A 13,589-nucleotide genomic window follows, 5' to 3' on the forward strand; every position below is an offset into this window, starting at 1 on the left:
GTTTGAGCAAACTGTGGGAGATGGTGAAGGACAGGGAAGCCTGACATGCTGCAGTCCATGGGGTCACAAAGAATTGGACATGATTTAGTGACTGAACAACAACCTATGACATCATGTTACCTTAATTACTCATTAGAAGCCGGATCTCCAAATACAGTCACATTCTGAGATACTGGATGGTAGCAGCTGCTGATTTTCAATGTCCCCTGAAAGGAGTTCAAGGTGGAGAGAAGGAATGAGTCACTCTGTGCTGGGGGTGGAGAGGGGGACTGGCAGGACAGGTCTTCAGATAGTTAATTTTCAGTAGCTGATTTTACGAGCCCAATTCTTGTATCTCCTGATATTTAGAAAAGCACTAAAATCCTTCATAGTGATGACTGTTTCTCATAACCAGCAGAAGGCTACATCAGACTAGGAGAAATTTTCTGGAAAAATATGGGCTTGACTGTATGTATTTTCCCACCGCCAAAATCACATATATACTGACCTCCCCTGCCTTTTGTGGAGTAATTTCTCAGAGCTATCTGAAATGCTATCTCCAGGGATGCAGTCCTCATTTTGCCCCAAATAAAACTTAACTCGCAAATCTCACGTTGTGCATCTTTTTTTTTTTTTTTTTTGAGTCAACAATATTGGTACTTTGAAGGTAGACACAACTGAGTCCATGACAATGGTTTCTACCTCACTCTAGCATAACTTGTTATAATTGAACTTGTAAAACCTTAACCTGCTGTCTCCTCCCACTTCAGTAACTACTTACTCACTTCAAACTAATCCTGCTCCAAACCAAATGCACCATTTTCTTTCATCTTTTCCTTTTGCTAAATGCTTCTGAATTTTTTTCCTTTTCCTCTCAGTTCAGTTCAGTTCAGTCGCTCAGTTGTGTCCGACTCTTTGAGACCCCATGAATCGCAGCACGCCAGGCCTCCCTGTCCATCACAAACTCCCAGAGTTTACTCAAACTCATGTCAATCGAGTCAGTGATGCCATCCAGCCATCTCATCCTCTGTCATCCCCTTCTCCTCCTGGCCCCAATCCCTCCCAGAATCAGGGTCTTTTCCAATGAGTCAACTCTTCGCATGAAGTGGCCAAAGTATTGGAGTTTTTGCTTCAGCATCAGTCCTTCCAATGAACATCCAGGACTGATCTCCTTCAGGATGGATTGGTTGGATCTCCTTGCAATCCAAGGGACTCTCAAGAGTCGTCTCCAACACCACAGTTCAAAAGCATCAATTTTTCAGTGCTCAACTTTCTTCACAGCCCAACTCTCACATCCATACATGACCACTGGAAAAACCATAGCCTTGACCAGATGGACCTTTGTTGGCAAAGTAATGTCTCTGCTTTTTAATATGCTATCTAGGTTGGTCATAACTTTCCTTCCAAGGAGTAAGCGTCTTTTAATTTCATGGCTGCAGTCACCATCTGTAGTGATTTTGGAGCCCAAAAAAAGTAAAGTCTGACACTGTTTCCACTGTCTCCCCTTCTATTTCCCATGAGGTGATGGGGACCAGATGCTGTGATCTTAGTTTTCTGAATGTTGAGCTTTAAGCCAACTTTTTCACTCTCCTCTTTCACTTTCATCAAAACGCTTTTTAGTTCCTCTTCACTTTCTGCCATAAGGGTGGTGTCATCTGCATATCTGAGGTTATTGATATTTCTCCCGACAATCTTAATTCCAGCTTATGCTTCTTCCAACCCAGCGTTTCTCATGATGTACCCTGCATAGAAGTTAAATAAGCAGGGTGACAACATACAGCCTTGACGTACTCCTTTTCCTATTTGGAATCTGTCTGTAGTTCCATGTCCAGTTCTAAGTGTTGCTTCCTGACCTGCATACAGGTTTCTCAAGAGGCAGGTCAGGTGGTCTGGTATTCCCATCTCTTTCAGAATTTTCTACAGTTTATTGTGATCCACACAGTCAAAGGCTTTGGCATAGTCAATAAAGCAGAAATAGATGTTTTTCTGGAACTCTCTTGCTTTTGCGATGATCCAGCGGATACTGGCAATTTGATCTCTGTTTTCTCTGCCTTTTCTAAAACCAGCTTTAACATCTGGAAGTTCTCGGTTCACGTATTGCTGAAGTCTGGCTTGGAGAATTTTGAGCATTACTTTACTAGCATGTGAGATGAGTGTAATTGTGCGGTAGTTTGAGCATTCTTTGGGATTGCCTTTCTTAGGGATTGGAATGAAAATGGACCTTTTCCAGTCCTGTGGCCACTGCTGAGTTTTCCAAATTTGCTGGCATATTGAGTGCAGCACTTTCACGGCATCCTCTTTCAGGATTTGAAATAGCTCAACTGCAATTCCATCACCTCCACTAGCTTTGTTCGTAGTGATGCTTTCTAAGGCCCACTTGACTTCACATTCCACGAAGTCTGGCTCTAGGTGAGTGATCACACCATTGTGATTATCTGGGTCATGAAGATCTTTTTTGTACAGTTCTTCTGTGTATTCTTTCCACCTCTTCTTAATATCTTCTTCTTCTGTTAGGTCCCTACCATTTCTTTCCTTTATTGAGCCCATCTTTGCATGAAATATCCCCTTGGTATCTCTAATTTTCTTGAGATCTCTAGTCTTTCCCATTCTGTTGTTTTCCTCTATTTCTTTGCATTGATCGCCGAGGTAGGCTTTATTTCATTTGTAATAAGAGTTACTATTTGTTTTTTACATGCTGACTTTCTGCACAAAGGTTTCTTTTTATTCATAACATAGGCAAAGTTATTTAAGTCGATAAATTTTTAAGGATTTTCACACGTCCTGATTCTTTCCACTGCCAGTCACCATAGTTCCTCCAAAGTTGTCATCTTCAAGGCAGCCCTTACAAAAGGTTCTGCTCAATCCACAGCACAGCTGTTTTAGTTGGGCCTCTTTGATCTTCAATGGAGTGCACTTCAAAGTTTGCCATCTGTAATCTTTAAGATCCAATTTCCTCAAGCAGTACACTATAGGATCCTGTTTAGGGTCAGAAAATGGGATGTCTAGTTCTCTAAAAGCTTATCAAGTTCAAATCATATTAATTCCTAAGTTATCACACCCTAAAACTTGACAGAGATCATTGGGATATGACAATACCTTTGGAAAATCCAGACACTGTATTCCGAAGATAAAAGTCTAAAAAAAGGAGCCCATCTTTGTTTGTTTTATGTCAACATTAAAACTGAGTACTAGGATCAATACAGCTGGTAATTTAAAAGCTTATTTAACTTTATAGCCCTGGAAGCAATCTTTATGCTCATCAATACACACCCATTTTATGGATCATGTTCCTTCTTATCTGTATCAAAACTCATACTGAACAATGGGTTGTGGGTTGCAAAAGAGGACTTACTTTCGCACTTGTCTGTAAGTCTTTGTCCACAAATTAAACAAAAACAAACACAAGTGCTAAAGAGTTACTATTATATAAAATGCTAGGCTCCCTAATCTTTCATATAATCTTTTATGCTTTTCACAATAAGCAGAGAAGGAAAATTTTAGTAAGCCCATTTTATAAATGTAAAAACCAAGGTTTAGAAAAGTTGAGTTACTTTCCCAAGTCACACAACAAGTAATGGAGGATCTGTAGTTTGTACTCAGATCTGACTCCCAAATCTATTCTTTCATTTCTCATAACTTAACCATTTCTATTTTTTCTTATTATTTGCTAATACCTTAGGCCTGGCAGTTTTCAATGGCACTGAAGGGCCATGCTGAAGGAACACCTAGTGATGACACAAGTGCCTTAAAAAAAACAAACTAAGATGTCTTCCACTTCCTGTTGTTATCAATTTAATTAATGTAATAAGTGAATGAATTATATTAGATGAGAACTGGGCTTAAGCTAAAAGGAAACAAAAGGTCTTAAGTGTTTTAAATACCTTCATAAAATTGGTCCTGTTATAAATTAAGTATATTATTCATCCTACTTACTTACATCTGCCTGTATCATATGAATGTGAAATGAGGGCTTTTCCACCTGAACTCAGAGAATGACAGAAAATCTCTCATTACGCTTAGTGTAAATTATATTAATACCTTTGAAAGCAGCAGATGCCGTGAGTATAAACCCAAGCACAGTGGAATAGACTGCAATTCTTCCAAGATCTCTTTCATTCACACAACAAATACCTATTGAACACTGCCACAATGCTAGGCCTCGTGGGAGTTTCCAGGGGTAGCACTATGAACAAGACAAGGAGAGTCTCTGCCTTCCTGAAATTCAGAATTTAATGAGGAAGAAAGACATTAGACAATTATTTGCACAAACAGCAGAAGAGTTACAATTTGTGTTAGCTCTATGAGGGAAAGCAAAACAACCTGGGTGAGCAGATAACTGGGGAAGTTTTTTCTATTCTGTGAGACCAAGAAAGACCTTCTGAAGAAAGCAGCATTTAAGTTAAAACAAAAATGAAGTTAAGATGTGGAATCTAAAAAAATTTGATACAAATTAAATTATTTACAAAATAAAAATACATTTATAGACATAGAAAAAAAAACTTATGGCTATCACAGGGATAGCAGGGGGTGAGGGAGAACAAATTAGGAGTTTGGGATTAACATATACATACTACTGTATATAAAATAGGTAACAACAAGGACCTTCTTTAATGACCTATAATGGGAAAGAATCTTAAAAAGAATACACACACACACACATGAATGAATCACTGTGCTGTATACTTGAAACTAACACAACATTGTAAATTAAATATACTTCAATTAAAAAAAAAATAATTACTTAGAAACTAACAATTGCACAATTTAAAAGCCTGGAACAGATGGTTTTCTTGAGTTAAAAAAAAAAAAAGATTTTAGCCAAATAAAGAAGGAAAGAGCTTTTCAGGGAGAGGGAATCGCATCTACAATGGTCATAAGGGAGCAAGGTGCCCAGGGAACTGGAAAGACAGAGGATGGTCAGGGAGGCTCTCAGGAGGAGTAAGGAGATAAATGTGAGGAGAGTGGCATAGGCCAGGCATACAGGACCTTATAGGTGAGGAAGACGAATCAGAAAGAAAGATATAACCCAGATTACTTTTGAGGCAAATGCTATTGTGATATTTTCATTGCTATTGTTTAGTCACTAAGTCATATCCAACTCTTTGTGACACCATGGACTGCAGCACACCAGACTTTTCTGTCCTCCACTATCTCCCAGTGCATGCATGCTCAGTCTCTTAGTCGTATCTGATTCTTTGCAACCCCATGGACTGTAGCCTGCCAGGCTCTTCTGTCCATAGAGTTTTACAGGCAAGAATACTGGAGTGGGTTGCCATTTCCTACTCCAGAGGATCTTTTTGACCCAGGGATTGAACTCAAGTTTCCCAAGTCTCCTTCATTTGCAGGCAGATTCTTTACTACTGTGCCACCTGGGAAGTCCCAGAGTTTGCTTAAACTCATGCCATTGTGTTGGTGATGCTATCTAAATATCTCATCTTCTGTCACCTCCTTCTCCTCCTGCCCTCAAATTGTCCAGGATCAGGGTCTTTTCACAATGAGTCAGCTCTTCACATCAGGTGGCCAAAGTGCTGGAGTTTCAGCTTCAGCATCAGTCCTTCCAATGAATATTCAGGGTTGATTTCCTTTAGGATTGACTGGTTCGATCTCCTTGCAGTCCAAGAGACTCTCAAGAATCTTCTCCAGCACAACAGTTTGAACACATCAATTATTTGGTGCTCAGCCTTCTTTATGGTCCAGCTCTCACATTCATACATGACTACTGGAAAAACTATAGCTTTGACTATACAGATCTTGATCAGCAAAGGGATGTCTTGGCTTTTTAATGTGCCATCAAGGTTTGTCATAGCTTTACTTCCAAGGAGCAAGTGTTTTTTAATTTCATGGTGGCAGTCACCATCTGCAGTGATTTCAGAGCCCAAGAAAATAAAATCTGTTCACTGGTTCTAATTTTTCCCATTCTATTGCAATGAAATGATGGAAACTGATGCCATGATCTTAGTTTCCTGAATGTTGAACTTTAAGCCCGCTTTTTCACTCTCCTTTTTCACCTTCATCAAGATGCTCTTTGGTCCCCTTCACTTTTTGCCATTAGAGTGGTATCCTCTGCATATTTGAGGTGGTTGATAGTTCTCTCAGCAATCTTGATTTGAATCTGTGATTCATCCAGCCTCGCATTTCACATGATGTACCCTGCACAGAAGTTAAATAAGGTGACTATATACAGACTTGTCGTACTCCTTTTCCAATTTTGAACCAGTATATTGTTTCATGTCTGGTTATAAATGTTGCTTCTTGACCCTCATTACAAGTTTCTCAGGAAGTAGGAAAGGTTGTCTGGTACTCCCATCTCTTTAAGAATTTTCCACAGCTTTTTGTGATCCACACAGTTAAAGGCTTTAGCATAGTCAATGAAGCAGATGTTTTTCTGGAACTCCCTTGCTTTCTCCATGAGCCAACAAAAGTTGGCAATTTGATCTCTGGTTTCTCTGCCTCTTCAAAACCCAGCTTGTATTTCTGGAATTCTTAGCTCATGTACTACTGAAACCTAGCTTGAAGGATTTTAAGCATTATGTTGCTGGTATGTGAAATAAGTGCAATCATATGGTAGCTTGAACATTCTTTAGCATTGCCTTTCTTTGGGATTGGAATGAAAACTGACTTTTACCAGGCCTGTGACCATTGCTGAGTTTTCCAAATTTGCTGACATATTAAGTGCAGCATTATAACAACATCTCTTTGGGGATTTTAAATAGTTCAACTGGAATTCCATCACCTCTATTAGCTTTGTTTGGAGGAGGAAATGGCAACCCACTCCAGCATTCTTGCATAGAGAACCCAATGGACAGTACAAAAAGGCAAAAAATATGACACCAGAAGATGAGCCCCTTAAGTTAGAAGGTGTCCAATATGCTACTGGGGAAGAGTGGAGGGCAATTATTAACAGCTCTAGAAATAATGAAGAGGCTGGCCCAAAACAGAAATGACACTCAGTTATGGATGTACCTGATGATGAAAGTAAAGTCCAATGATGTAAAGAATATTGCATAGGAACCTGAAATGTTAGGTCCACTAATCAAGGTAAATTGGACATGGTCAGCATGAGATAGCAAGACTGAACATCAACATCTTAGGAATCAATGAATTAAAATGGATGGGAATGGGCAAATTTTGTTCAGACAACCATTATATCTACTACTGTGGGCAAGAATCCATTAGAAGAAATGGAGAAGCCCTCAGAGTCAACAAAATAGTTCAAAACACAGTACTTGGGTGTAACCACAAAAATGACAGAATGATCTCGGTTCATTTCCAAGGCAAACCATTCAACACTATAGTAATCCAAGGCTATTCCCCAACCACTGATGCTGAAGAAGCTAAAGTTGACCAGTTCTATGAAGACCTACAAGACCTTCTAGAAATGACACCAAGAAAGATGTCTTTTTCATCATAGGGGGATGGAATGCAAAAGTAGGAGATCAAGAGATACCTGGAGTCACAGGCAAGTTTGCCCTTAGAGTAAAAAATGAAGCACAGCAAAGGCTAACAGAGTTTTGTCAAGAGAATACACTAGTTATAGCAAATACTCTTTTCCAACAACCCAAGAGATAACTCTACACATGGACATAACCAGATGATCAATACTGAAATCCTGTTGACTATGTTCTTTGCAGCCAAAGATGGAGAAGCTTTATACAGTTGGCAAAACAAGACCTGGAGCTGACTGTGACACAGATCACTAGCTCCTTATTGTAGAATTCAGGCTTAAAATGAAGAAACTAGGGAAAATATCTAGGCCATTCAGATATGACCCAAATCAAATCCCTTAGGGTTATTCACTGGAGGTGAGGGATAGATTTAAGGGATTAGATCTGGTAGACAGAGGGCCTGAAGAACTATGGATGGGTATTTTCATAATTAAAGACAAATCTAGTTCACTGTGTCTTTTACAAAAATGAAGAAAAAACCCTGTATTGTTACCATGGAAATGCAACCTCCTGTAACACATCACTGTGAGGTACATTTCATTGGCTCCCATGAGTATTATTCTGTGTATTATCTAGAAAAGTAGAAATGGATACTAATAAGGGATGGTAACAACCACAACAATGAAATCTTGTTATCATCATGGAAACCTCAAAAGAAAGCTGAGAAATTTGCTATTAGTAAAAGAGTAGACTTCAGTACAACTGGCCAACAAGCACATAAAAAATACTCAACATCACTAATTATTGAAGTGAAGTGAAGAAGTGAAGTCGCTCAGTTGTGTCCGACTCTTTGCGACCCCATGGGCTGTAGCCTACCAGGCTCCTCCATCCATGGGATTCTCCAGGCAAGAATACTGGAGTGGGTTGCCATTTCCTTCTCCAGGGATCTTCCCAACTCAGGGATCGAACCCGGAACATAAATCAATACTATTATGAAGTACCACTTCACACCAGTTGGATTGGCCATCATTAAAAAGTCTACAAATAATAAATGCAGGACAGGGTGTAGAGAAAAGGGAACCCTCTTACACTATTGGTAGTAATGTAAATTATTGCACCCACTATGGAAACAGTATGGAGGTTCTTCAAAAAGAAAAAAAAAAAACTAACAATTGAATTACTATGTGATCCAGCATTGCTGGGCATATATCCAAAAACGCTTGGGCATATATCCAGACAAAGCTGGATTTATATGTAAATAAAAATTACATATTTCTATTTGTAATAAAAAAATAAATAACTGTGGTGCTAGAGAATACTCTTGCTGGAGAGTCCATTGGACAGCAAGGAGATCAAGCCCGTCAATCTTAAAGGAAATCAACCCTGAATACTCTTTGGAAGGACTTATGCTGAAGCTGAATCTCCAATACTTTGGCCACCTGATGTGAATAGCTGACTCACTGGAAAAGACCCTGGTGATGGGAAATATTGAAGATAGGAGGAGAAGGGGATGACAGAGGATGAGATGGTTGGATGACATCACTGATGCAATGGACAAGAACTTGGGCAAACTCTGGGAGATGGTGAGGGACAGGGAGGCTTGGTGTGCTGCAGTCTGTGGGGTCATTAAGAGTTAGACACGACTTGGTGACTGAAAAACAACAACATATAAACTCACATACACAGGGGAATACTACTCAGCCATAAAAAGAATGGAATATTGCACTTACAGCAGCATGGATGGATCTAGAGATTATCATACAAAGTAAGAAAGAGAAAGCCAAATACCATATGATATCACTTATATATGAAATCATAAATATGACAAAAATGAACATACCTGCAAAAGAAAAAACAGAGTCAGATACATAGAAAACAGACTTCTGGTTGCCAAGGGGGAGTAGGGTGAGGGAGGGAAGAATTGGAAGTTTGGAATTAGCAGACTCATTTTATATAGGATCGATAAACAACAAGATCCTATTGTATAGCACAGGGAACTACATTCAATGAAAGTGAAAGTGTTAATCATTTAATCATGTCTGACTCTTTGCGACCCTATGGACTATAACCCACCAGGCTCCTCTGTCCATGGAATTCTTCAGGCAAGAATAATGGAGTGTGTTGCCATCCCTTCTCCAGGGGATCTTCCCAACCCATGGATCGAACCTGGGTATCCCACATTGCAGGCAGATTCTTTACTGTCTAAGCCACCAGGGAATATCCTGTGGTATATTATAATGGAAAATAATACAAAAAATAATAAATATCCATATTACTCAATCACTCTACTGTACAGAAAAAATTAAAACAACATTGTAAATCAACTATACTTCAATAAAATTAAAAAATAAAAGTAGATGTCAGTTATTCTTACCACACATACACACAAAATGGTAACCATGTGAGGGATGGATATACTAATTAGCCTTACTGTAACAATCATTTCACTGTATGCATTTATATAAAAATAACATCATGTTTTAAACATTAAATATATACAACTTTCATTTAAAAAAAAAAAAAAAGGTGAGAAAAGCAAAATGGCACTCTCTCTGAGATTTTGCAAAGCAGCCTGGCTAAAGAAGGTGGCTGATTTTAAAAGTAGTACTACTGAACTAAAAAATTCAGGGAACTTTCCTGGGATTATAGCAAGTCTTGAAAATTCTGACTTTCCTCCATGGCTCCTTTCCCATTCCCTTTAGTCATTTCTTCTTTTTTTTTTTTTTTTTTCAACTTCTCATCTTTTATTTTTTTTATTTTTTTTATTATTTTTTTTTCCAGTGGGTTTTGTCATACATTGATATGAATCAGCCATGGATTTACACGTATTCCCAATCCCGATCCCCCCTCCCACCTCCCTCTCCACCCGATTCCTCTGGGTCTTCCCAGCGCACCAGGCTGGAGCACTTGTCTCATGCATCCCACCTGGGCTGGTGATCTGTTTCACCATAGATAGTATACATGCTTTTCTTTTGAAATATCCCACACTCACATTCTCCCACAAAGTTCAAAAGTCTGTTCTGTATTTCTGTGTCTCTTTTTCTGTTTTGCATATAGGGTTATCGTTATCACCTTTCTAAATTCCATATATATGTGTTAGTATGCTGTAATGTTCTTTATCTTTCTGGCTTACTTCACTCTGTATAATGTGCTCCAGCTTCATCCATCTCATTAGGACTGGTTCAAATGAATTCTTTTTAATGGCTGAGTAATATTCCATGGTGTATATGTACCACAGCTTCCTTATCCATTCATCTGCTGATGGGCATCTAGGTTGCTTCCATGTCCTGGCTATTATAAACAGTGCTGCGATGAACATTGGGGTGCACGTGTCTCTTTCAGATCTGGTTTCCTCAGTGTGTATGCCCAGAAGTGGGATTGCTGGGTCATATGGCAGTTCTATTTCCAGTTTTTTAAGAAATCTCCACACTGTTTTTCCATAGCGGCTGTACTAGTTTGCATTCCCACCAACAGTGTAAGAGGGTTCCCTTTTCTCCACACCCTCTCCAGCATTTATTGCTTGTAGACTTTTGGATAGCAGCCATCCTGACTGGCGTGTAATGGTACCTCATTGTGGTTTTGATTTGCATTTCTCTAATAATGAGTGATGTTGAGCATCTTTTCATGTGTTTGTTAGCCATCTGTATGTCTTCTTTGGAGAAATGTCTGTTTAGTTCTTTGGCCCATTTTTTGATTGGGTCATTTATTTTTCTGGAATTGAGCTGCAGGAGTTGCTTGTATATTTTTGAGATTAATCCTTTGTCTGTTTCTTCATTTGCTATTATTTTCTCCCAACCTGAGGGCTGTCTTTTCACCTTGCTATAGTTTCCTTTGTAGTGCAAAAGCTTTTTAAGTTTGGCATTAGGTCCCATTTGTTTTATTTTTGCTGTTATTTCCAATATTCTGGGAGGTGGGTCACAGAGGATCCTGCTGAGATTTATGTCGGAGAGTGATTTGCCTATGTTCTCCTCTAGAAGTTTTATAGTTTCTGGTCTTACATTTAGATCTTTAATCCATTTTGAGTTTATTTTGTGTATGGTGTTAGAAGGTGTTCTAGTTTCATTCTTTTACAAGTGGTTGACCAGTTTTCCCAGCACCACTTGTTAAAGAGGTTGTCTTTTTTCCATTGTATATCCTTGCCTCCTTTGTCAAAGATAAGGTGTCCATAGCTTCGTGGATTTATCTCTGGGCTTTCTATTTCTGTTCCATTGATCTATATTTCTGTCTTTGTGCCAGTACCATACTGTCTTGATGACTGTGGCTTTGTAGTAGAGTCTGAAGTCAGGCAGGTTGATTCCTCCAGTTCCATTCTTCTTTCTCAAGATTACTTTGGCTATTCGAGGTTTTTGTATTTCCATACAAATTGTGAAATTCTTTGGTCTAGTTCTGTGAAAAATACCGTTGGTAGCTTGATAGGGATTGCATTGAATCTATAGATTGCTTTGGGTAGAATAGCCATTTTGACAATATTGATTCTTCCAATCCATGAACACGGTATGTTTCTCCATCTGTTTGTGTCCTCTTTGATTTCTTTCATCAGTGTTTTATAGTTTTCTATGTATAGGTCCTTTGTTTCTTTAGGTAGATATACTCCTAAGTATTTTATTCTTTTTGTTGCAATGGTGAATGGTATTGTTTCGTTAATTTCTCTTTCTGTTTTTTCATTGTTAGTATATATGAATGCAAGGGATTTCTGTGTGTTAATTTTATATCCTGCAACTTTACTATATTCATTGATTAGCTCTAGTAATTTTCTGGTAGAGTCTTTAGGGTTTTCTATATAGAGGATCATGTCATCTGCAAACAGTGAGAGTTTTACTACTTCTTTTCCTATCTGGATTCCTTTTACTTCTTTTTCTGCTCTGATTGCTGTGGCCAGAACTTCCAACACTATGTTGAATAGTAGTGGTGAGAGTGGGCACCCTTGTCTTGTTCCTGATTTCAGGGGAAATGCCTTCAATTTTTCACCATTGAGGGTGATGCTTGCTGTGGGTTTGTCATATATAGCTTTTATTATGTTGAGGTATGTTCCTTCTATTCCTGCTTTTTGGAGAGTTTTAATCATAAATGAGTGTTGAATTTTGTCAAAGGCTTTCTCTGCATCTATTGAGATAATCATATGGTTTTTATCTTTCAATTTGTTAATGTGGTGTATTACATTGATTGATTTGCGGATATTAAAGAATCCTTGCATTCCTGGGATAAAGCCCACTTGGGTCATGGTGTATATGATTTTTTTTTAAATGTTGTTTGGATTTGTTTGCTAGAATTTTGTTAAGGATTTTTGCATCTAGTTCTCAGTGATTATTGGCCTTGTAGTTTTCTTTTTGTGGCATCTTTGTCTGGTTTTGGAATTAGGGTGATGGTGGCCTCATAGAATGAGTTTGGAAGTTTACCTTCTTCTGCAATTTTCTGGAAGAGTTTGAGTAAGATAGGTGTTAGCTCTTCTCTAAATTTTTGGTAGAATTCAGCTGTGAATCCATCTGATCCTGAGCTTTTGTTTGCTGGAAGATTTCTGATTACAGTTTTGATTTCTGTGCTTGTGATGGGTCTGTTAAGATCTTCTATTTCTTCCTGGTTCAGTTTTGGAAAGTTATACTTTTCTAAGAATTTGTCCATTTCATCCAAGTTGTCCATTTTATTGGCATAGAGCTGCTGGTAGTAGTCTCTGATGATCCTTTGTATTTCACTGTTGTCTGTTGTGATCTCTCCATTTTCATTTCTAATTTTGTTAATTTGGTTCTTCTCTCTTTGTTTCTTAATGAGTCTTGCTAATGGTTTGTCAATTTTGTTTATTTTTTCAAAAACCCAGCTTTTAGCTTTGTTGATTTTTGCTATGGTCTCTTTAGTTTCTTTTGCATTTATTTCTGCCCTGATTTTAAAGATTTCTTTCCTTCTGCTAACCCTGGGGTTCTTCATTTCTTCCTTCTCTAATTGCTTTAGGTGTAGAGTTAGGTTATTTATTTGGTTTTTTTCTTGTTTCTTGATGTAAGCCTGTAATGCTATGAACCTTCCCCTTAGCACTGCTTTTACAGTGTCCATAGGTTTTGGGTTGTTGTGTTTTCATTTTCATTCATTTCTATACATATTTTGATTTCTTTTTTGATTTCTTCTATGATTTGTTGGTTATTCAGAAGCGTGTTATTTAGCCTCCATATGTTTGAAGTTTTAACAATTTTTTTCCTGTATTGAGATCTAATCTTACTGCACTGTGGTCAGAAAAGA

The 13,589-nt window shown here is 38.3% G+C and overlaps 1 non-coding gene across 1 annotated transcript; it reads right to left on the reverse strand.

The window, feature by feature from the left end:
• Positions 1–3,262: 3,262 nt before the first annotated feature.
• Positions 3,263–3,389, reverse strand: LOC122436204. Its single transcript, XR_006267961.1, has one exon. It is a non-coding gene; the product is annotated as a small nucleolar RNA SNORA40 (small nucleolar RNA).
• Between the last annotated feature and the right edge of the window lie 10,200 nt (positions 3,390–13,589).

This window comes from Cervus canadensis, chromosome X, assembly GCF_019320065.1.
Source record: "Cervus canadensis isolate Bull #8, Minnesota chromosome X, ASM1932006v1, whole genome shotgun sequence".
NCBI lineage: Eukaryota > Metazoa > Chordata > Mammalia > Artiodactyla > Cervidae > Cervus > Cervus canadensis.